Source organism: Lissotriton helveticus, chromosome 8 (genome assembly GCF_964261635.1).
Source record: "Lissotriton helveticus chromosome 8, aLisHel1.1, whole genome shotgun sequence".
Lineage (NCBI taxonomy): Eukaryota > Metazoa > Chordata > Amphibia > Caudata > Salamandridae > Lissotriton > Lissotriton helveticus.
Window position 1 is genome coordinate 284613802 of NC_136069.1, and position 25000 is coordinate 284638801.

General features: G+C 48.2%; 1 protein-coding gene across 1 annotated transcript in view; it reads right to left on the reverse strand.

Moving 5' to 3' along the window:
- The window catches only part of C8H11orf65 (chromosome 8 C11orf65 homolog), a 515706-nt gene that overhangs the window by 241391 nt on the left and 249315 nt on the right, over positions 1 to 25000 (reverse strand). The window lies entirely within an intron of this gene.

Here is a 25000-nt window from a genome sequence, read left to right on the forward strand (position 1 = left end):
TTTTTCCTTTCAAATGTTCTAAATATAGGAAGGGAGATGTGTTACAATTAATCCAAGTAGTATGTTCCGTCCACCCCTCTTCCCTGCCCCGTGTTGGAACCTTCCACCCTGAAGCTCATGATAGAATGTTGGAGTAATATTCAGTGAGGAGAGTGGATAGCCATTAAACAACAACCTTCTTGGAACTTCCTGTGTCCTGTGTTATTCCAAGAATTCCTACAAGTTCCTTCGCTTAGAAGAGGGGGTGACCGAGAGGCATTCCTACGCAAATTGGAAACACGTCATATAATACTGTTCGATTGTGAAATCCCCAATGGTACTGCTGCCGTTTTTTGCTGCTCTTCCAACCAATTGAATGGTTTTTAAACTTTTTAATGTATTTTTGGTATTAGATGTGACACTTTTTTATAAGTAATTTTACACTTGGTGTTGATATTAGCGTGCTGGTATTTATTTGCAAAGTTTGCACATATACATTGCACTAGATTGCTATTTGCACATTAGATATAGCCCACATGGGCCTTATTTCCTTTGATAAATGCAATGATTTATATAGGCGGATTGGACAGGAACGAATAAAGGTGGATGAGATAATAGAAAGATTTCAATTTTAGCTATAAGCTGGGCCATGTTCTCCACCTATGTCCATGTTGAGCTATTTGCATGATAGATAATAACACAGTAGCAAAATGATTAGACATGTATATATTGATTTTAACTAGAAACTGAATTTATTCATAAACTAGTTTTTACATGTTTTTATCGATTGCACTGTTCTTTTAATCATGCATATCAACTGGCGTTTTATAATTGTATTTTACAATTATTGTCTTTTTCATTGCATTGAATTTAAGTGTATATTTCATAATACAGAGAGGAGACGTTAGTCTGTCTTCTATGCTTATGCGTTCCTTACTAGCACGCTAGCACTTTAAAAGGGTCACATTACCTTTTCAGCGTTTGTCATGTGATCAAGGCCCTCTGTGTGCTGAAACGCGTCATGGTCGATTTGGTGTTTGGGCTTGAATAAATAATTTATGCACCAGCTGAGGGTTTGTCTCGTCTTTTGCCAAGCAGCTTTCAAGACGTTGTATGCCTTATATATATACCTTGAATAAAGAATGAAAGCTCCGTGAATTAGTGCGACTCAGTCTTTCCTTTAATGGGGAAGGTGTTCAAATGTGTCATACGGCATTGTCCTTGCCGCGGAGTTACGCACCTCTTAAAGAGCGCCATGCCTGCCCGACAACAGGACGATTGGGAAATTCAGCTGAAAGCTTCAAGGGCAGCGGCTGCCACCAGAAACCGGATTCTGGTATGAGTCCCCATCGCGCATGAAAGTGGCGTGCAGGGAAATCACGGCATCAGTTGAAGGCACAGACATCATCCACTATAATTAGTTTGCAGCCTACGAATACCAGGAACCTTTGCAATTAGTTAATTTAGTTAACGCCCACCAGAGGGATGAAAAAATGAAAGGAATAATCAATCACCTGGTACAGATAGGCGGAACCGGCTGCTGTCTGAAGAACTCATTCCCCCGAAGAAGGCCGATGGAATAGGCCGAAATGCATTGGGACTAAAATTGCAACCTTGAATAAAGAATGAAAGCTCCGTGAATTAGTGCGACTCAGTCTTTCCTTTAATGGGGAAGGTGTTCAAATATATATATATATATCTACATAAACACACACAATACAGTTTCAAGCTTATAGTGCAGAATAAAGGTTTTTAAGCATAGAATCAGCACAGTGCTACCTCAGATATATTTTTCCAATCCATTTTTACCGCTCAACAATGTGCTAATCCTATGTTTAAAGACTTTGCTGTAGAAATGGCTTAAGAGTGTCACTGGTGGATATGAGCGGCTGTGGATCATTCACGTTACCAAAAGCTACTTGTCAACATGGGATGTATGGTGGCTAAGCAAGATATTGCTAAAAAATGAGGGTCAGGCTTTATCCCAACACACCAGACATGGGAATGGAATACTGGAGGATCATTGAAAAAGAAGTGTACAAAGGTAGAAGCTGTATGACAAAATATAAAAAAAATGGGGTGGATGGACCTCTGAAACGATTTGAGTTGGGGCATTGAGATGGTAACTTCTATTGTTCAGGGACTACTGTACATAGGCCGAAAGACAGGAAGAATTGTGAAACGTTATAACGAAAGTAGTGATCTTGACATGTAACTAGGTTAACTGTACCCGCGGGGGGGAATCAGGAAGTGGCAGATGTGTGTTTGGTGGTTTACAGCATATGTTTTGTTATTATGATAAAATACAAATATAAATAATTTAATAAATTAAGAAAAATGTGTAGCTGGTGTTGCAGGGTGCTCTGTACAGGAGCTGCTCCCTCAGCCCGACGCTGTTCAATATCTACATGGCTCCACTCGCCCACGTCGCACGACAACACAGCCTCAACATCATCTCCTACGTCGACGACACCCAGCTGATCATATCCCTCACCAAAGACCCCCACACCACCAAAACCAACCTCCACAGAGGAATGAAGGCCGTCGCTGAATGGATGAAGAACAGCAGGCTGAAGCTGAACTCAGACAACACAGAGGTCCTCATCCTCGGCCCCACCCCATCGGCCTGGGACGACTCCTGGTGGCCTACTTCGCTAGGAACAGCCCCAGAACCCACCGACCACGCATGCAACCTGGGGGTCATCCTCGACTCCACCCTCTCCATGACCAAGCAAGTCATCGCCATCTCCGCGTCCTGCTTCAACACCCTCCGAACGCTCTGCAGAATCTTCAAATGGATCCCTTCTGACACAAGGAAAACCATCACCCAGGCCCTCGTCACCAGCAGACTGGACTACGGGAACGCCCTCTACGCAGGAACAACTACCAAGCTCATGAGATGGCTACAACGCATCCAGAACGCCGCGGCACGACTGATCCTCGACGCCCCCCGACGCAGCCACATCGCACCCCACCTAAGAGACCTACACTGGCTCCCCGTCGACAAGAGGATCACCTTCAAACTCCTCATCCACACACACAAAGCCATACACAATGCCGGACCGGCATACCTCAACGACCGACTCAGCTTCTACACCCCCACCCGCAGCCTCCGATCTGCTAACCTCGCCCTCGCCACAGTGCCTCGTATCCGGAAAATCACCTCCGGCGGCAGATCCTTCTCCTATCTCGCCGCCAAAAACTGGAACACGCTCCCCGCCGACCTACGGCAGACCAAGGACCTGCTGGTCTTCAGAAGACTCCTCAAGACCTGGCTCTTCGATCAGTAGCAGCCCCCCCTCCAGCGCCTTGAGACCCTCACGGGTATGGTGCGCTCTACAAATGTAATGATTGATTGATTGATTTGTTGCATAATTTATGCTGCACTCTAAGCCTGAAAGAGTATTGTTTTGACTTATACTGGGTGCCCCATAGTGTCTGGACATAGCTAAACCTCTCTGAAGAGCTATAATGATAGCAAAATACATGCAGGGGTTGCTTTTATTAATTCCAGGTTGGTTTAGATGTTATTTTACGAATTAAAAACTGTAATACTGTGCCTAAAGTGGTAAAAGGCTTTTGTCATTTTACAGATCGGCGTGATGGCACTGTGCTAATCCTATGCTTAAAACTTAAAGTGTGTGTGTGTGAGTGAGTGTGTGAGTGTGTGAGTGTGTGTGTTTTTTTTTTCTTTCAAATCACAAGCCTCCGACATTTAAATGTGTTCCGTTTTACTTCTCAGCTTCAAAAATAGGAGACGGCACATATCCGGTCTGGTTTCATATTTTTTTCATTCTTTCATTTCAATCCAAAGTGCTTCATGCTGAGTACAACAGGCCGATGCATTGCACCAAAATCCTTTTGCAGGGCCATCAAGTTATGGTGTAAAGAGTGTCTATTTAAAGGGAAACTTCCCTCCTTTTACCACCATCACCCATTAAACCTTTTCATAATTAATTTTCTGGTAAAGTACTTTTGTCACAAAACACTAAACATATTGTTCATTGCAATTTATCAGATTCCATTGTATGAATTAGGTATTTTTATAATAATTGTTTTGCATTTTCATAATTTTCAGGGGTAAAGCACCTTAATCCTCAGTGGAAAGCCATAGAACAGAACCTGCGTCCTCCTCAATTTCAAAGCTGCCAAAAGGAAATTTGTAATTTTCCATATTAAACAACTCCTAAACATTATTCTACCAACACAACTCAAAGTATATATTCCTGTTATTTCTGTTGAAAATATACTTACTTAGAAAACAACGCAATCAGGATGGTCACAGCACACTCAATTGGCAGTGCTAGCGTGGGAGCAGACTGATACTCCCGTACAATTTCAAGCAAAAAAGGTGCTGCTGCATTCCATTTCCTCATAGATTGCACAATTTTATTAGGCTATTTGGCAACCACCAGCGCGTTTGGACTCCGAAAGAGTCTTGCTCGCGGTTTGTGAGCCCTTTCTTGATTTTGACAGATAAACAGGCCTGTTCTGCTGACAAAGAGGCATTCTGGGACCTGTAGTTTCCTACATTAAAAGCACATGCTAACAACACTATATTGCATGTAAAAAATGTGAAAATTCACGAAGCATCATCAAATGGTATATTTCATCAAACGGACACAAACAAATTGAAGAAAATGTTGAAACTGTACATAATGTCATAATGTCAAATTTACCAGGATACCCTGTAGTATATGCTATTGAATACATATGTGGGCTCAAATTCATTGGGAGCACAATCTGTCCCCTGAGGAAAAGAATATTAGGGTCTTACAATATCGAGACATGAAATATGCAGTTGCAGAAAACTATGGCTTGTCACACCACAATGACTGAAAGATCAAGAGATACTATGATGTTTGCCAAATACCCTAATAAAAATCAAGTAATCTTTTTGTTAGAAAAAAATACATATACACAAACATATAAATATATTTGTTTTAAATGCGTTCCTTGTTATATATATATTCTCTGAAAAAACCATAGGTTTCAAGCACGTTATAGTTAGAAATTAGCATTTAAAAAAACATTTGAAATTCACAGAAAAAACCATAGGTTTTAGGGAAAGTTAAAGTTAGTTGGACATTTCACTGGCACAAAACCAGAGAAATTCCCCCGTTATAGTTAGTTCAGCTAACTATAACTCGAGCCCCCGCAATGCACTGCTGATGACATCACATATTACATCACTGATGACATCATCCAGTGACTGTGTTTCTGTAAAGTTTAAATATGTTTAATATATAGGGAAAGGCGTATTGAAGAATGAGTGGGTGTATAAGGTCTAAATAGATGATTTAGTAGGTGCGTGACTGACTCTATAAGTGAGTGATTAAACGTATCTTACTGAATGCATGGGTTAGTGACTAAACTGTGTGAATGTCTGTATCCGTCTGTCTGTTGGTGTGTAAGCGGCTGCACGGGTTTGCGAATAGCTACATGAGTGTCTATATGGGTTATTGATTGGTTGTCTGAGTATCTGTATGGGTGCCTGAGTGTTTGTGTGGTTGGGGTGTGTGTGACTCTGTGCATAGATGTGTGAGTGGGTGATTCACTGGGTGCATGGTTTAAAGAGTGCATCTGTGATGGACTGTATGGGTGGGTGAGTGTGTATGGGTGTGTTAGTGAGTGAATGTATATTTCAGTGGTACATGTGTGAGTAACTACATATGCGAAAGGCAGTATATATTTGTGTTGGAGTACATAAATGGCTATAAGTGAGAGTGTGTGATTGTGTGAGTGGCTGTATGGATGAGTGAGTGCTTGTATCAGTGATTGTATAAGAGGGTAAGAATGTGCTAGTATTTGTATGAGTAATTGAGCTGGTGTGTTTATAACTGTATAGGTAAGTAAATGGCAGTGTGATTAATTATTTGCATGACTTGTGTGGCGTTTTAGGCTCTGAGTGAATTTTCCCGATTCATGCGCTTATATAATTACAATTCACATTGCCCTAATATAGGCATAGAAATCAAGCCCTTATTTAGACATAACCCATGCAGACCAAATACAGACATGGCTACTTCCACCCGTACCAAACGTCACAACGATTTCTTGGAAAAACACCTTAAGCAGTCAGGGACCTTCCCTTGCTTGAACATTGATTTATCCAAGAACTTTGTAAAGAACGACTATTCCCTAGGGGTTCTTTCCTGACATTATTATGCCAGACTTTATGTCAAAATATGGCATTCTTAGACACCTTCAAGGTATAAATATACCTTCACTTGCTCTAGCAAGACACGGTGCTTCGAAGCAGTTCGACTATCTACTTGCCCGACACAGCTCGCTACAGCAAGTGCCGAAGGAAGCCGACCCTCCAGCTGACGCACTGATCGAGGGATTGCCTTTCTCTCGCCGAGAACCCAGCTCCAGTGTTTCCAAGCTCCCCTTGCGGGGTGTTGGGAAATCGAGTCCCGAGACTGAGATACCAGACCTCCTTCATTCTAAACTAAGGTATGGAGCTGATTAGAACCTAGAGAAATCTTGGATAGATTCTTGGCAAAGAAACCTAAAACCTATGCTACACAATACTTACTTCTTCCCGCGTACTAGACTTAGGTTAGGTACATTGGGGTAGGCGTATTTTAGAAGCACCAGTTGAGTATTTTTAGTCATTGTTATTTATGTATGTATTTATATATGGTTTATGAACCAAACAATACTCTTACAGTATTATTTTATAATATTGTTCTTGCTGTACGCATTATACTTTGCAGTCTGCATTACGATTGTAGCAGTTCACTTTTCTTGCATGAGAAAGAAGACTGTTTAATAAACCTTTTATTGAAAACGCCCGTCACTCTATTTCTCAGCAACTCTGTAGAAACTAAGCATGCACAAGTGACTGAGTGAAATACTTATCTATTGTTTCAGCGACTCTAGAGATACATTTCTTATTCTTGGGAAACAAAGTTGTCATGCTTATGCGGTTGTCCGAAACTAATCCCTTCTTGTGAATTCGAGAACGTTTCTAGTGACCTCTGAGCTAGCTGGCACTCACTATTAAGTTTAATATATTCAATAGAGACCTAGTCAACCTCAGTACTACGTCTAATCTATAGGATATATTATTTCAATGCGCAGAGCCTATTGGGAATATAGGAACTACACTACAGACTGACTAGGTGTGTGAGTACCTCTATGGATGAGTGGCGGTGTGTGAGTGTCTATATAGGTGTATGAGTGCATATGATAGTCCTGTACTGAGTGACCATAAGTATGAGTGACTGTACGGGTGAGTGAGTGGATGTGTGTGTAAACCTAAGAATCAATGAGTGGGAATGTAGTTATTGGTGTTGGAGTGTCTATGGTTTTGAGAATGGCAGTCTGTAATTTAGAGTGGGTGTATCAAAGGTTATATTAGGGTGTGAGAAGATGCATTAATTTATCACATGGATGATGTCATCAGTGATGTCATCAGTGATGTAATTTGAGATGTCATCAGTGATGTCACTGACGATGTCATGAGTGCTGTAATATGCGACGTCATCAGCAGTGCATTGCGGGGTCGTGAGTTATAGTTAGCTGAACTAACTATAACGAGGGAATTTCTCCGGTTTTGTACGAGTGAAATGTCCAACTAACTATAACTTTCCCTAAAACCTTTTTTTTTCCAGTGAATTTCAAAGGTTTTTTAAATGCTAATTTCCAACTATAACGTGCCTAAAACCTATGGTTTTTTAAGTGAATTTCAAAGGTTTTTTAAATGCTAATTTCCAACTATAACGTGCCTGTAGGAAGGTAGATCCCTGACTATGGTTGCCCCCAACTTTTTGCCTGGTGTTTTGCTGGTTTTCTGACTTAGTTGACCTGGGGCCCTGCTATTCAGGACCCCAGGCCTACTGCTCTCTCTGTAAAATGGATTCCATGTACCTTAGGTACATATCTAATTGGATACTGAGTCACCGTATCAGTCCCTGTACAGTGTACCTTAGGTACCCAGGGCATAGGTGTACCCAGGGCCTACCAGGGGCTGCAGCATGTATTATGCCACCCCTGGCTGGCCATCCAAATCTGACACAACTGGCTGCACGACAGCTGGGGCAAGGTGGTGTAATCACCCTTTGCTTTAGATATAGTATACCTATATCTAACCCTAAAATGGACACACAGATCTCCTATCAGTCACTCCTATGGCAGGCCTTAACAATCCTGAAGGCAGAGTGCTTGGAATCGTGTGAGATGGTGCTCTGGCATGAGCTGAGCCTGTCTGCGGCTTTCGGGATCCATTCCTTAGCCGTTTCCATGATATCGCATACCATATACTCTTAAGTGCATTATAATCCTCGCGGTTATATGCCAACTCTGGTATCGCTTTATCAAAACATGTCGAGTAAGGTGTCATACGAATTGGAATACTAACCCCTCGCCAATTCTGGCGACGGGGTTAGCATTCCACCCTTCTAGAGGGACACGACATGTATGTAACCTGTAACCCCGGTTAAAGTCAGACAGAGCCTTAGCATCCACAAAATGGATGCTGCCACCGAGACACAAGTCTGCCCTCCTGCTGCTGGGAGTCCTCCCAGAGCAGGAGGCAAGGACAAAGGGTTTCCTGCCAGGGGCGGTGCCAGCACCGTCCCAGACAGGGTTTTGTGTATTCCAGGTAGGCAGGGCTACAGAGGAAGGTGACTGCAAGTGGCACCCCGGTGCTCACTGTGCATAGGCCGGCTGAAACCAGTTCCAGGGGCACTCCAGCCCCTGGCCTGGGGAAAGCCCGCCAAAGGAGAGGGGTGTAACCACCCCCCTCCTGGTCCCACCCATAGGGCAGGACTTAGTCGCGTGCCAGCCCCCTTTTCCCAGATAAAGGTAGGAGCAGGCCCCCTTCCAAATTAGATCATCTTTGGAATCAAGACACGACTTTCTACGAAAGGACTTCAAGATTTCTTCTTCAAGATTCTCCCTTGTGACTAAGGAGTAGTCACCCTGCATCCGCAGGCACCATCCTAAGAACACTGCGGTCTGCTGTAAGTCCTTCCTCCGAAATCCGACTGCCCAGCTCGACAAGACCCGGCTTCCCTGGCACCTCCGACCTCTACTCACCTCTACAGCCAAGCTGAGAACCGTGAGTGCGACGAGACCTCAAGGGACCGACTATTGCCAAGATTGCACGACTTCTTCACAGCAAGCCCGCCGAGTAATCTCCTGGCGAGTGCTTTGGGGTCCGAGAAGCCCCAACCCTGAGCAGCTCCAGCACCGAAGAGCAGCCCCCCAGCATCTCCACGATCGGCGTGGGGCCCTTCTGCTTTTTGCTGCTCACCGCATTGTTTGGCTACTAGCCCGCTGGCTTGTGGCCTTCTGAACGACGCCCGACGACATCACTGCTGCTGGTCTGGTTGCTCCAGACTGGCTCTTGCTCCCTTCCAGAAGAGGAGCACCCCGGACCCCCCTGGTCCACTCAAGACGCCATTTTGAATCCACCGCGTGGGCTTGAATTAGCCAAGGCTTTGTTGCCCAATCCTGGGTTCTTCGACGCCGACAGCTTCATCCATCGTGGGACAGCCCGCCCCTCCATCCTGGTCGCCGACAACGCCTCCTGGTCCGTGGGATCTGCAGAGCACAGCGTCGCCCACTCACCTAGTCGAGGTGACTACCATCCGGTGCCCTCCTGGTGCCCCCTGACTACTGGCTAGTAGTCACGAACTTGGTCCCCTCTGCTTTCAGGTATCGTCCATCTTCAAGATCCAGGCTTGGATCACTTCGAACTCTCTTCACTGGCCGCCTGCCAGCATCTTTCTTCCAGGCTCCTGGTTCGTCTACGAGGATTCCCGACGTCTTTTGAGACATATGCAGCTGCAGCCCCTGGGCTAGGTAACTTCGGCATTTTGGTGCCCCAGCATAGCCTCACTATCCAAGGGTCAGGATCCACTGTCGTTTTCTCCCTACCAGGTCGGGTTCGCCCGTGAACACTAACTTTACCTTTACTAGCTATCATAGACTTTGTCCCGCATCCCGCGTGAGAGTGCACACTCTGCACCCGAGTCCCCTGGGCCTCCTAGAAGTAATCTAACGATTCCATAGTCAAGTCCTAGCGATTCCAAAGCCTATTAGTACTGTACTTACCTGCTAGTAATTTCGCATTCCACTTTCAGAGTATATGGTTTTTCGTGCCCCTCGGGCATTTGTGTATACTGTGCTAACTTAAGTATTTTTTATAAGAGTTTTGTTGTGTGCTTAGCTCCCTGTCTCATAAAGAGCCAGGGTAGTCTTGTTATAAATAAATACACTGTTTATTTTCATAACAACTTGTGTGGTGTCCTTTCACTGGGTGTTCAAGGGGTAATGTGATGGTAAAACAGCTGGCTTAACACGCCCTCTAGAGTCTTAGCCTTAGACTGCTCGTATCCATGCTACTAGGATAGCTGGTCTATAAGGTTGACTTACAACCAATCATCAATAAGGGTTGTTTGGACTGATACATAGTGATCACTAGAATAGTGAGCACTGCATATCAGGCCAACTTCTCACATTGGTGAGCAGCGGTTGGGATTTGAGCTTGCTGTTGTTTTACCACACATATCCTAAGAATATCTTGTGAAAGATCACATAAGTACTAAAGGTACATATAACTTAGCTTAGAATACTCTGAGTTCTACTGAACCAGCTGTTGTAGCTCCTAGTGCCTAGCACACCCTAAACTACAACTCTAGCAAGGGATCAGTAGGCAAACATATAGTGTAGGTAAGTGCACCACTTACACCTCACTAGAAAAAGCATGTCTACCCAAGGAGAATCTACTGAGACTCCCCTTGTGGATGTTGACCCTCCACAGGTCAAATCAAGATATGCAGCTCTCAGTTTTCAGGAGATGAGACAAGTGTGTACCTCCAGGAAACTGAAACAGGGGTCTAACCCCACCATTCCCTTTTTAATAGGTCTCTTAGAGACTTATGATGCGAGAAAACTTTCTCAGCTAGATGGGAATATGCCAGCCTTAGAGGGTACCTCTGGGGATCCAGACCTCCCCAACATTGCCAATGCAGTTGAGGAGGAGGATCAAGAGGAACTCTCTGGGGACGAGGTAGACAAAGGTCTCGAGGTAGTCAGAAGGCTAACTAGGGCCAACTTAGACTTGCTTGGGCTAGGATCTGGGGGACCCCCAGTACTGACCCTAAGTAGGCCTAACCTTGGAGTTAGGAGAGATAGATCTCTTTCTAGGGACTCCAATAGATCTCTGCACTCTAATGACTCTTCTCAGAGGAGAAGGAACTCTCCCCAGAGGAGATTGACTTCCCCTCAGAGAATGGAGCATGAAGCTAGGATGAGACAGGCTACTCTGAGGATTGAAAGGGAAGAAATTGCCCTGGCCAAAGAGAAGCTTGCCTTGGCTAGAGAGCAGCAGATGAGTGGGTTAGCTCCCACTGGTGGCAGCAATCTCCCAAGAGATAGAGAGAAGGGTTTAGATACTAAACACCTGACTAAGATAGTGCCCCCCCTTAAGCAAGGGGATGACATCCAGAAATGGATGGCTGCTCTGGAGAGGGCCTGCACTGTGCAGTGCATTCCCCGGAGTCAGTGGGCAGCTATACTGTGGCTCTCCTTCGATGGTAAAGGTAGAGATAAGCTCCTCACTACAAGAGTGGAGGATGCTAATGATTACCAGGTCCTGAAAAATGCACTGGTTGATGGGTTTGGCTTAACCACTGAGCAGTACAGGTTGCTGTTCAGAGACACCCAGAAAACTCAGTCTCAGGACTGGTCTGACTTTGTTGATTGTGCCACTAAGGCTTTGGAAGGCTGGCTACTGGGTAGCAAGGTTACTGACTTCACAGGATTATATAATCTTATTATGAGAGAGCAAGTCTTAAATAATTGTCAGAACCAGTTATTACACCAGCACCTGGTAGACTCTGATCTGACCTCTCCACAAGAATTGGGTAAGAGGGCAGACAAATGGGTCAGAACCAGGATTAGGCCCAAGAACCAAGGTGGTGACCAGAAAAAGGAATCAACCAAGCCTCAAGATAAGGGTGGGAATAAATCTCCAGATCAAACCACATCAGGGCCCCAAAAATCCTCTGAGGGGGGTGGGTCCCAGAATCCTTCCAATAACCAGAAAAAGCCTTACTGTTATCCCTGTAAACAGGTGGGTCATTTAAAAACTGACAGCAGTTGCCCAAAGAATAACAATAAGGAGAACATACCCCCAGGTAACATTCCCAAACCTCCTGTTACTACTAGTAGTAATCCCCCAGGTGGTGGGAGTGCCCCCAAGAATTTGGGTGCATTTACTTTGGGAGTTCCTGGGGACTCTGGCCTAACCAGGTCCCCAAACTCAGATACTCTTGTCTGTGAGACTGGCATGGGGTTTGCCAACTTCACCACTTGTCCCAACACTTTGGGCAAGTACAGACAGGAGCCCCTCATCAATGGAATGAAAGTTGAGGCCTATAGAGATACAGGGGCTAGCATCACCATGGTGACTGAGAGTCTAGTCCCCTCAAGGCAACTTTTACCTGGTGCCACATACCAGGTGGTAAACATTGATGGAGTGAAGAAAACTCATCCCATGGCAGTAGTAAATCTCAGCTGGGGAAGTGTCACTGGCCCCAAGAGAGTGGCAGTGTCATCCAACTTGCCTGTAGATTGCCTACTGGGGAATGATTTAGAGACCTCAGCCTGGGCTGAGGTAGAGCAAGAAACCCATTCTAGAATGGTAAACCCCCATGGTAAGGTTAGTGGGGCAGTGTTAGCCACAGCCCCAGTCCAAGATGTCCTCCCTGAACAGGTCAGGAGGGTTGTGCCAGTCACAACCCAATCTCAGACAACTTCCTTCCCAGAACAGGTTGTCAAGGCTGTAATGGTAACAGCCCACACCCAAACTGAGCCCCCTCCTGAAAAGGTTGGTGGAGTTGTGATGGCAGCAGCTCAAACTCAGACAGATAATAGTGTTGTGAAGCCTGAAACTATGGATCACCCCACTCAGACAGAGAGTTTTGAGGAGGAAGAGAAAGCTCCCTCCCACCAGACTCTAGGAAAGGATCAGCCTCCTCACGGAACTGATCTGACCCCTTGTGAAGAAACTGCCACAGAGGTAGTCAGGCCTAGCCTGGCAGAACCCCTGATGTCAGTGGACCCTTCCAAGGTGGGACCCAGTCTGGAGCAGGTAACCTGCCCCTCTCTACCCTGCCTCAGTCAGCCCAGGGCTGTAGAGGTCAGGGAGGCCAGTGTTGGACCCCAAAGTGCCCCCTGTCCAAAAGAACCCCCCAATCAGCAGATTAAGGGCACTGAAGCTAGTAGTCCTAGCCAAGTGAAAATAAAACAAACTCCTGAGGGATCCCCCTTAAATTTAGTTAGGGACCTCCCACAGATGGACACTGTTGGGCACAGCCAAACTTGGGACCTGAGGGCCCCAGACCTGACCTGTCCCTCCAGTAAGCCAAACAGAGGGACCCAACCTCCAGCTGTAGGTAGCCAGAGGTTGACCCTGAGAGCCCAAAACAACTCAGTCTTGGAAAGAAAGGCCTTTATGGTGGATAGTGATTGGAGGAAGCTGAGCCCAAAATTAGTGGAGCCTCACTTCAGTACTCCATTTCAGCACCAGCCTTTTACTTTGCCAAAACACACCACAGGTAGAGATTCCCTATGGTGGAGACCCTCAGACACCCTTAGGGTGAGGGATTGCTTAGTGGACCATGAGATAGGGGGTAACCATGCCAGTGCTGGTACTTCCTTATATGGCCACTCAGGAAATATAGGCTTACCTGGCAAGGCTAGCCTTATCTCCTTTCGTTTGGGGGGGGGGTTATGTAGGAAGGTAGATCCCTGACTATGGTTGCCCCCAACTTTTTGCCTGGTATTTTGCTGGTTTTCTGACTTAGTTGACCTGGGGCCCTGCTATTCAGGACCCCAGGCCTACTGCTCTCTCTGTAAAATGGATTCCATGTACCTTAGGTACATATCTAATTGGATACTGAGTAACCTTATCAGTCCCTGTACAGTGTACCTTAGGTACCCAGGGCATAGGTGTACCCAGGGCCTACCAGGGGCTGCAGCATGTATTATGCCACCCCTGGCTGGCCATCCAAATCTGACACAACTGGCTGCACGACAGCTGGGGCAAGGTGGTGTAATCACCCTTTGCTTTAGATATAGTATACCTATATCTAACCCTAAAATGGACACACAGATCTCCTATCAGTCACTCCTATGGCAGGCCTTAACAATCCTGAAGGCAGAGTGCTTGGAATCGTGTGAGATGGTGCTCTGGCATGAGCTGAGCCTGTCTGCGGCTTTCGGGATCCATCCCTTAGCCGTTTCCATGATATCGCATACCATATACTCTTAAGTGCATTATAATCCTCGCGGTTATATGCCAACTCTGGTATCGCTTTATCAAAACATGTCGAGTAAGGTGTCATACGAATTGGAATACTAACCCCTCGCCAATTCTGGCGACGGGGTTAGCATTCCACCCTTCTAGAGGGACACGACATGTATGTAACCTGTAACCCCGGTTAAAGTCAGACAGAGCCTTAGCATCCACAAAATGGATGCTGCCACCGAGACACAAGTCTGCCCTCCTGCTGCTGGGAGTCCTCCCAGAGCAGGAGGCAAGGACAAAGGGTTTCCTGCCAGGGGCGGTGCCAGCACCGTCCCAGACAGGGTTTTGTGTATTCCAGGTAGGCAGGGCTACAGAGGAAGGTGACTGCAAGTGGCACCCCGGTGCTCACTGTGCATAGGCCGGCTGAAACCAGTTCCAGGGGCACTCCAGCCCCTGGCCTGGGGAAAGCCCGCCAAAGGAGAGGGGTGTAACCACCCCCCTCCTGGTCCCACCCATAGGGCAGGACTTAGTCGCGTGCCAGCCCCCTTTTCCCAGATAAAGGTAGGAGCAGGCCCCCTTCCAAATTAGATCATCTTTGGAATCAAGACACGACTTTCTACGAAAGGACTTCAAGATTCTCCCTTGTGACTAAGGAGTAGTCACCCTGCATCCGCAGGCACCATCCTAAGAACACTGCGGTCTGCTGTAAGTCCTTCCTCCGGAATCCGACTGCCCAGCTCGACAAGACCCGGCTTCCCTGGCACCTCCGACCTCTACTCACCTCTACAGCCAAGCTGAGAACCGTGAGTGCGACGAGACCTCAAGGGACCGACTATTGCCAAGACTGCACGACTTCTTCACAGCAAGCCCGCCGAGTAATCTCCTGGCGAGTGCTTTGGGGTCCGAGAAGCCCCAACCCTGAGCAGCTCCAGCACCGAAGAGCAGCCCCCCAGCATCTCCACGATCGGCGTGGGGCCCTTCTGCTTTTTGCTGCTCACCGCGTTGTTTGGCTACTAGCCCGCTGGCTTGTGGCCTTCTGAACGACGCCCGACGACATCACTGCTGCTGGTCTGGTTGCTCCAGACTGGCTCTTGCTCCCTTCCAGAAGAGGAGCATCCCGGACCCTCCTGGTCCACTCAAGACGCCATTTTGAATCCACCGCGTGGGCTTGAATTAGCCAAGGCTTTGTTGCCCAATCCTGGGTTCTTCGACGCCGACAGCTTCATCCATCGTGGGACAGCTCGCCCCTCCATCCTGGTCGCCGACAACGCCTCCTGGTCCGTGGGATCTGCAGAGCACAGCGTCGCCCACTCACCTAGTCGAGGTGACTACCATCCGGTGCCCTCCTGGTGCCCCCTGACTACTGGCTAGTAGTCACGAACTTGGTCCCCTCTGCTTTCAGGTATCGTCCATCTTCAAGATCCAGGCTTGGATCACTTCGAACTCTCTTCACTGGTCGCCTGCCAGCATCTTTCTTCCAGGCTCCTGGTTCGTCTACGAGGATTCCCGACGTCTTTTGAGACATATGCAGCTGCAGCCCCTGGGCTAGGTAACTTCGGCATTTCGGTGCCCCAGCATAGCCTCACTATCCAAGGGTCAGGATCCACTGTCGTTTTCTCCCTACCAGGTCGGGTTCGCCCGTGAACACTAACTTTACCTTTACTAGCTATCATAGACTTTGTCCCGCATCCCGCTTGAGAGTGCACACTCTGCACCCGAGTCCCCTGGGCCTCCTAGAAGTAATCTAACGATTCCATAGTCAAGTCCTAGCGATTCCAAAGCCTATTAGTACTGTACTTACCTGCTAGTAATTTCGCATTCCACTTTCAGAGTATATGGTTTTTCGTGCCCCTCGGGCATTTGTGTATACTGTGCTAAATTAAGTATTTTTTATAAGAGTTTTGTTGTGTGCTTAGCTCCCTGTCTCATAAAGAGCCAGGGTAGTCTTGTTATAAATAAATACACTGTTTATTTTCATAACAACTTGTGTGGTGTCCTTTCACTGGGTGTTCAAGGGGTAATGTGATGGTAAAACAGCTGGCTTAACACGCCCTCTAGAGTCTTAGCCTTAGACTGCTCGTATCCATGCTACTAGGATAGCTGGTCTATAAGGTTGACTTACAACCAATCATCAATAAGGGTTGTTTGGACTGATACATAGTGATCACTAGAATAGTGAGCACTGCATATCAGGCCAACTTCTCACATTGGTGAGCAGCGGTTGGGATTTGAGCTTGCTGTTGTTTTACCACACATATCCTAAGAATATCTTGTGAAAGATCACATAAGTACTAAAGGTACATATAACTTAGCTTAGAATACTCTGAGTTCTACTGAACCAGCTGTTGTAGCTCCTAGGGCCTAGCACACCCTAAACTACAACTCTAGCAAGGGATCAGTAGGCAAACATATAGTGTAGGTAAGTGCACCACTTACACCTCACTAGAAAAAGCATGTCTACCCAAGGAGAATCTACTGAGACTCCCCTTGTGGATGTTGACCCTCCACAGGTCAAATCAAGATATGCAGCTCTCAGTTTTCAGGAGATGAGATAAGTGTGTACCTCCAGGAAACTGAAACAGGGGTCTAACCCCACCAATCCCTTTTTAATAGGTCTCTTAGAGACTTATGATGCGAGAAAACTTTCTCAGCTAGATGGGAATATGCCAGCCTTAGAGGGTACCTCTGGGGATCCAGACCTCCCCAACATTGCCAATGCAGCTGAGGAGGAGGATCAAGAGGAACTCTCTGGGGACGAGGTAGACAAAGGTCTTGAGGTAGTCAGAAGGCTAACTAGGGCCAACTTAGACTTGCTTGGGCTAGGATCTGGGGGAATTTCAAAGGTTTTTTAAATGCTAGTTTTTAACTATGCCTATAGAGGTAGGACATGTGAAGAAAGAAGAAAAAACGCACAGAAAGCAAAAGAAATGTAGAAAGAAGCAACAGAAGTCCACAAAGACGAAGAAAAGTGCAGGAAGAAGCAAGACATGTGCAGAAAGGACCAACAGAGGAGCAGAAAGAGGCCTTGTTGCAAAATCATCCTGTGCCTACAACTTTTTCAGACGGGTACTGGTGGTAACTGACTGACTAACCAGGCCTAGAGTCAGTGCTATGCTAAAAGACACTAAGAATACAGTGAAACAAGCATTTACAATGCAACGGTCTCGCCTTTGCAAAAGTTAGAGCTATTGGCATTGTAATGACAATTTTTTTTATATATGTGTTGGTTTTGAAAACAGATAAATAAATGGCATTGTCATTTACAATGCCAATAGCTTAATCTGTGCGAGACCTATTGCATTTGCGCACACACACACACACACACACACACACAGACACACACACACACAGAGCCACACACACACACACAGAGCCACACACACACACACACACAGAGCCACACATACACACACACACACAGAGCCACACACACAGAGCCACACACAGAGCCACACAGCCACACACACAGAGCTACACACACACACAGAGCCACACACACACACACAAGTGCCCCACACACACAAATCCACACACACGCACACATAGCCACACACACACAGAGCCACACATACAGAGCTACACACACACACAGAGTCACACACACCCAGCCACACACAGACACACAGAGGAACACACACGCACAGAGCCACACACACACACAGCCACACACACACACAGAGCCACACACACACACACAGAGCCACACACACACACACACAGAGCCACACACACACACAGAGCCACACACACAGAGCCACACACACACACACACACACACAGCCACATACACACAGAGCCACACACACATACACAGCCACACACACAGAGCCACACACTGCAGGTAAAATGATCTGCTCGTGATTTGAGAGGTTTTTGCAATCAAGTGAAAAAAAAAGAGGGCAGGAACATTCAGGTTTTATAATATGAACAGAAGCTAATGAGCAAAATCGTCGTCTTTCTCAAGCTCTTTCATTCCAGTAAAAACATAAACCTACCTGTAGCAGTCTACGGGCAGAATGTGCATCATCTAAGACGTTTATCACGTAGTCTGTGTAAGTATCTACATCTGGTTCTATACCAAGCTCGTGTAGAGTTTTCATTACTTCAATAGCAGCCTGGTCTTTTTCAAATCAACTAAATGCGCACTCAATACGGCCAGAAATAGTACCTTTTTTAAATTTGTTTTTAACAACGTGAGGGTACATTATCAGAGTCCCTGTGCTGTCCTTCAGTTTTGTCTGACAGATGAGACGTCTGCCCTCTACCCGCCCCCCTGCCCACACACACACACAGACACTGCCGCTACCACACATTGTTTTCCTGATCCCTGAGCACACTGGTAGTTTGCACAGTTATCTGAATTACACGTTTTGTGGTAGTTGCCACATGCCTCACAGTTCTCCCCAAGTATCTTTCGGAAGGTTAAACATGCCGAATTTCACATGGGGAAAATGTCTGGTAAAAATACTGGTAAAATGCTTGCACAACACCAAAATCTGTATATAGAGCGCAACTTATACTACTTCATAATTATCGCATCTTTTAAATTCCGATCCCCGTGGTATCGGATTTTAAAAGGTGGGATCATAATTGCCTGTTACAAGTTGTGCCTTTTATAATGGAGTATAGCATACGAATTTGTGTGCTTTGCGCTCCAAAATATGCATGGACCAGTAATAGCATTTTCGCCCGGTAAAATTCTGTATGTTTCACCTAAAGAAATGTACCTGGAGAAAACGGTTTGGCATGTGGTAACTACCAAAAACCTTGCAATTGTGGTTTCTGTGCAGCCTTATGCCTCCCTTCCATGCATCTGAAAGTTGTAGCGCAAAGGTTCCCCAAGTCCCCCTCACTTCCCGTGGGTCCCTTGGCGCGCCAAAGACATCATCCTTGTGCTCTACTTGACAATGGTGAGGGAACAACTTGATCAAGCCTTGAGCAAATGCTGCTTTCGCTTTGTTTCTGTAGGTACCATGTCTCTGTATTTACGGGATACTTTTTATCGGCGCCCCCACTATTGTGCCATCCTTTTCTAGCGCACAAAAGCTTCCTTCGGAGCTCGTGTGTGGTCTCAAGGGGTCCGCGAGAAGCCGCCTGTGCGAGGGGGAGCTGATGTCTGACTACCTGCCGCAGTGCGGAGCCTCCGAACCGCTTCAATTAATAGATCAGGCCCGGTACCTCACACATGTGGGCCTGATGTGCCATTATGAAGGAAGCCGGGGTGACCGCGACTCTGGGCTCGAGGGTCGAGCCACACACCCCAGACTTTCCCCTTGGAGCGGCCCACAGATCTCAGATAACATCTGCAAATGCATTCTTTGTTCTCCTCGTTCTGTTTGTGCCGAGTAACATATGTTCGAAACGCTGCATTTTTAACGCCATCATTTGGAAACCATTTGAAAACATGTGCGTCGGTTTTATGTTCATGTTTCAAGTTTGCTGTGTTTCCTTCCAGCTGCATGCAAGGGGTTTTAATTACTGGCAGTATGGGGCCTTTTTTCTTTAAGCCCCGTCCTTTTCAGACTGGGCGCCCCGACTTCCTGCTGGGGTAAAAGTTCCTTATTTTCTTTATGGGGCCATTTGGACCTATAAAGAAGGCAAGAAACCTTTTACTTCAGCAGTAAGTCAAGGAACCCAATCTGAAAAGGACGGGGCTTAAAGAGAAAGAAGAACGTCACTAGGACCTCTTCTCCAATGGCTGGCCACCATTTAGGAGGCCCGCCAATGGAGAAGAGGGACGGGGCTTAACCTTGCAAGTGATATTCTCTCTATCTCATTAAATCTCGCCAGCGAGACTGTGCATGTCTGCGCAGCCATCGCAGGCTGAGACCTAAAAACCTACATACACTAGGGAACACTATGCGTTGGGGTACCCCTGTTATTAGCATGGCCTCCTCTGTAAAGCCCTAGTACATAATAGGGCAGGGGGATTAAAACTACCTCTAAGTCAGAGGTGCACAAATAAGCTACTTTAATTAGTAGTCGCGCTTGCAGAGTGGTGGAGAAAGGGTGCTGGGCGTCCAACCAATGCTCAGGAATTCCACTGTGTAGGACGTACTGGAGGTACCAGGAGGTACCAGGAGGGATTCTTGGCCCCCAAACTCCCTCAGGACTAAATGGGACTTCATCCCCCATCCCGTAGTCTGCCACGAGGCACGTTTGCAGAGTGGTAGAGAAAGGGGGCCATGGCCTCCGAAGACATCTTAGAAATCCCACTGTGTGGGACTTACTGGAGGTAACAAGAAGGGTAGATGGCCCCCAAGGACATCCTTGGGGGCCAACTTCCCAAACTATTACCTCCAGTCAGTCCCACACAGCAGCATTGGTAAGTACTTGTACCAGGCCATGCCATACCCACTTTGCCCACCACTCTACAAACGCACTCCCTGGCACGCTCATGAACGGGGATTGAAGTCCCCTTCACTGTTGGGGGTCCTTTAGGGGCCAACTAGCCTACCTTTTACCTCCAGTAGGCCTCACGCATTGGGATTGGTGAGAGGTAGACAAAGGCCATGCCCCCTTTCTCCACCACTCTGCAAACGCGCCCCCTGGTGCGTTGTAAGTTGGGGGATAAAATCCCCTTGAATCCTGAGTGTCCCTGGGGTCCAACTAGCCCACCAGGTACCTCCAGTAAGCACCACAGAGCTTCTTTGCAGAGAGGTGTAAACAGGGACGTGGCCTGGACCACTTCTCTGCAACGCAGGCCTGTGGCGTTTACTGGAGGTACCTGGTGGGCTAGTTGGCCCCAGGGGCCCTCAGGATTGAAGGGGAATTCATTCCCCAACTTAAAAACCACCACAGGGCGTGTTTGCACACATGTCACCTCAGGCCCGTCACCTTCACCGCTGTGCAAACGGCCCGAGGCGCGTTCTAAGTTGGGGGATTAAGTCCCCTTGAATCCTGAGGGTCCCTGGGGTCCAACTAGCCCACCGGGTACCTCCAGTAAGCGCCACAGAGCTGCGTTGCGGAGAGGTGTAAAAAGGGGCGTGGCCTGGACCACAACTCTGCAACGCATGCCTCTGGCGCTTACTGGAGGTACCTGGTGGGCTAGTTGGCCCCAGGGGCCCTCGGGATTGAAGGGGAATTAATTCCCCAACTTAAAACGTGCCACAGGGCGTGTTTGCACACATCACCTCAGGCCCGCCCCCTCCCGTCACCACTGTGCAAACGCGCCCCGTGGCGCGTTTTAAGTTGGAGGATTAAGTCCCCTTGAATCCTGAGGGTCCCTGGGGCCCAACTAGCCCACCAGGTACCTCCAGTAAGAGCCACAGAACTGCGCTGCAGAGAGGTGTAAAAAGGGGCGTGGCCTGTGCCACCTCACTGTAACGCAGGCCTGTGGCGCTTACTAGAGGCACCTGGTGGGCTAGTTGGCCCCAGGGGCCCTCAAGATTGAAGGGGAATTAATTCCTTAACTTAAAACGCACCACAGGGCGTGTTTGCACATATGTCACCTCAGGCCCCGCCCCCTCTCTTCACCACTTGCAAAGGCACCCCGTGGTGCATTTTAAGTTGGGGGCTTAAGTCCCCTTGAATCCTGAGGGTCCCTGGGGTCCAACTAGCCCACCAGGTACCTCCAGTAAGCTCCACAGAGCTGCATTGCAGAGAGGTGTAAAAAGGGGCGTGGCCTGGACCACCTCTCTGCAACGCAGCCCTGTGGCGCTTACTGGAGGTACCTGGTCCCCAGGGAACCCCAGTATTGAAGGGGAATTAATTCCCCATTGTAAAACGCGTCACAGGGCGCGTTTGCAGTGTGTTACTGGGAGGGGACGGGGCCTCCGGCATGATCACGGGTGTTTTGTACTATAATGGTTTTTTTTTTAGAAGGGGGGCTGTGTGGCCCCCCTTCTTTTTACTTTTTTTTTTTACCCTGGGCCGTGTGAGCTCCTCTTCCGTGGCCAATTCCAGCCCCGGGGACCCCATCCCCCGGGGCATGGCCACATAAATATTTTTCTTTTATGGAGGAGGCTGCGTGCCTCTCCCTCCCCCCCCCCCGCGGCCTCTATTGGCCTCAGGGACCCCATCCCCCGGGGTAGGCCTTTTTTTAAAATTTATTTATTTTTAGGGAGGGGGCCCCCCTTCCGGGCCACTTCTAGCCCTGAGGACCCCATCTCCATTGGGGACCGTGGGGGGAGCCCCAATGCGCCCACCGTCCTGCAGGCTCAACGCGTCCTCAACGCGTCCTGCGGGAGCCGGCATTACTTTTCCACATGGGAGCTGCTGATATGCAGCTCCCATTGTGGAAAAGCAATTCTGCTTTGCTTCACTGAAGCGAAGCAGTTTTCAATGACAGGACGGGAGCCGTGCGGCTCTCGCCCTGTAATTGCAAACAGCAGTGACCCGGGGGTGGGCACCCCGGGACACTGCAGGAGCCGGCCCTGTGGGGTGGCCGTCCCCAGGGCCATCAAGGGCTCCTGGAGGGGGGGAGCGTGGCCCTCCTCCCATCATTGGCAAAGCCCCGGGGAAGTGGTGGTACCCGGGGCTCAAAGAGTTAGTGCCCCGGGGAGGTGGCAGTCCCTGGGGCATGTGGGGGGCCTGCCTGGGCCCCCACAATTTCAATGTTGCATGCCCCTAGGACTTGGCCCACCCGGAGTCTAAATAATAACAAAGCACGGGAGTCCGCGCTTCGTTGTTTTTTTTCCGGCTGAAATTTGAGCTGGGTGCGCGAATATCGATGATTTAAAAAAAAAATAATGAATCCTTTTTTGGGCCCTGGTGGTCCTTGTGGAACCCCCTGAGCAGGCATAGGGTGTCAGGGTGTTTCTACCCTGCCCCCTTTTCTTGTTTTTTGTGTTTGTTTTTCTGTTTTCTTGTGACTCGGGTCTACCGAGTCACAAGATGGCTGCCAACACTTCCTGGTTTGGAGTGTTGACAGCCAATTAGAATAAAGCTCGTGGTCGGGAGGGTGCCTGGATCCTCCATGCCTTTATATATCGAAACAGACCAGCTGATCATTTAAAACAAGCAATGCAATAGGTCTCGCATTTGTTGGAGTTGGAGCTATTGACATTGTAAATGACAATGTTTTTTATGTATGTTTTTTAAGTGGAGTGATAATTTAAAGAACAAGAGTTGCGTAAACACACACTTTGTACATATAAACGTTGCTTAGGAGAAGCAATGCTGCCAGTAACTGCACATCTTTTACTGCCAGCGTTGCTTCTCATTAGCAAGGACTATAAGTTTAAAGTGCATGTTTACACACTGCTTCCAGGTTTTGAAAAAACAGAAATAAGTAATTGTCATTTACAATGCCAATAACTCAAACTCCTGCAAATGCAAGACCTATTGCATTGCAAATGCTTGTTATAATTAGGTCTCCAATACTCTTGCTGAAATGCGGTTCATGCACTTACCTGTCTTTGTTGACAAACTTCCTTAAGGTACTCCTCAAGATCTGAAAGATACTTCCCATGTTTATTGTTGTGAAATAAAATATCCAATGTTTTCTGACTCACTTAACTAGCACAGTCTCCAAGAACTGCTGCAGCATGTTTGTACTCCGGGTCCAGAGCCACCGCTTTAACAACTTCAAAAGGATCAGGGGCGTAACAAACGCCCCCGCAGCCCCCGCGGTGCGGGGGGGCCTGACTCTCTACAGTTAATGAAGGGGGCCCCCTCAGCTCTTCTGAGGGCTGTGAGAGAGGCCTGCGCTGAAGCAAGCCTCTCTCCCTCTGTATCTGAAACAGGTGCAGCCTGCTCTGAGCCCCTCGCCCTCCTCCCTCTGACTAAAGAGAAACTAAGTATCAACATTGTTTCTCTTCAGTCAGAGCCGGAGGCAGGCCCGGGACAAGGACAGGGCCCCAGAGACAGCAGTCTCCACTGCTCCTGTGAGGCAGCACAGAACCCGGCCCCCCACTCTCTCCTCTCGATAAGCAAAGCCCACCCCACAAGAGAAGAGACAGGGACATGGATGGGGTGGGGGTGGGGGCCCCACCCCACAAGAGAAGAGAAGAGACAGGGACAAGGGTGGGGTGGGGTGGGGGCCCCACCCCACAAGAGAAGAGACAGAGACAAGGATGGGGTGGGGGCCCCACCCCACAAGAGAAGAGAAGAGACAGAGACAAGGATGGGGTGGGGGTCCCACCCTACAAGAGAAGAGAAGAGACAGAGACAAGGATGGGGTGGGGGCCCAAGGGCCCCACCCCGGCCCCACCCCACAAGAGAAGAGACAGGGACAAGGATGGGTGGGGGCCCCACCCCGCAAGAGAAGAGAAGAGACAGGGACAAGGATGGGGTGGGGTGGGGGCCCCATCCCACAAGAGAAGAGAAGAGACAGGGACAGGCCCCCACCCGAGAAGAGACAGGGACAAGGATGGGGTGGGGGCCCCACCCCACAAGAGAAGAGAAGAGACAGGGACAAGGATGGGGTGGGGGCCCCATACCACAAGAGAAGAGAAGAGACAGGGACAGGCCCCCACCCGAGAAGAGACAGGGACAAGGATGGGGTGGGGGCCCCATCCCACAAGAGAAGAGAAGAGACAGGGACAAGGATGGGGTGGGGTGGGGGCCCCAGAGACAGCACTCTCCACTGCTCCTCTGAGGCAGCTCAGAGCCCGGCCCCCACTCTTTCCTCTCCATAAGCAAAGCACACCCCAAACGAGAAGAGAAGAGACAGGGACAAGGATGGGGTGGGGGCCTCAGAGAGCAAGAGCAGGAGTCAGCACAGAGGAGTGCTCGGGACCCTGACAATGGTGGGAGGGCGGGCCCCCAGAGAGAGCATTCTCCAGGGCAAAGCTCACATGAGAAGGGACG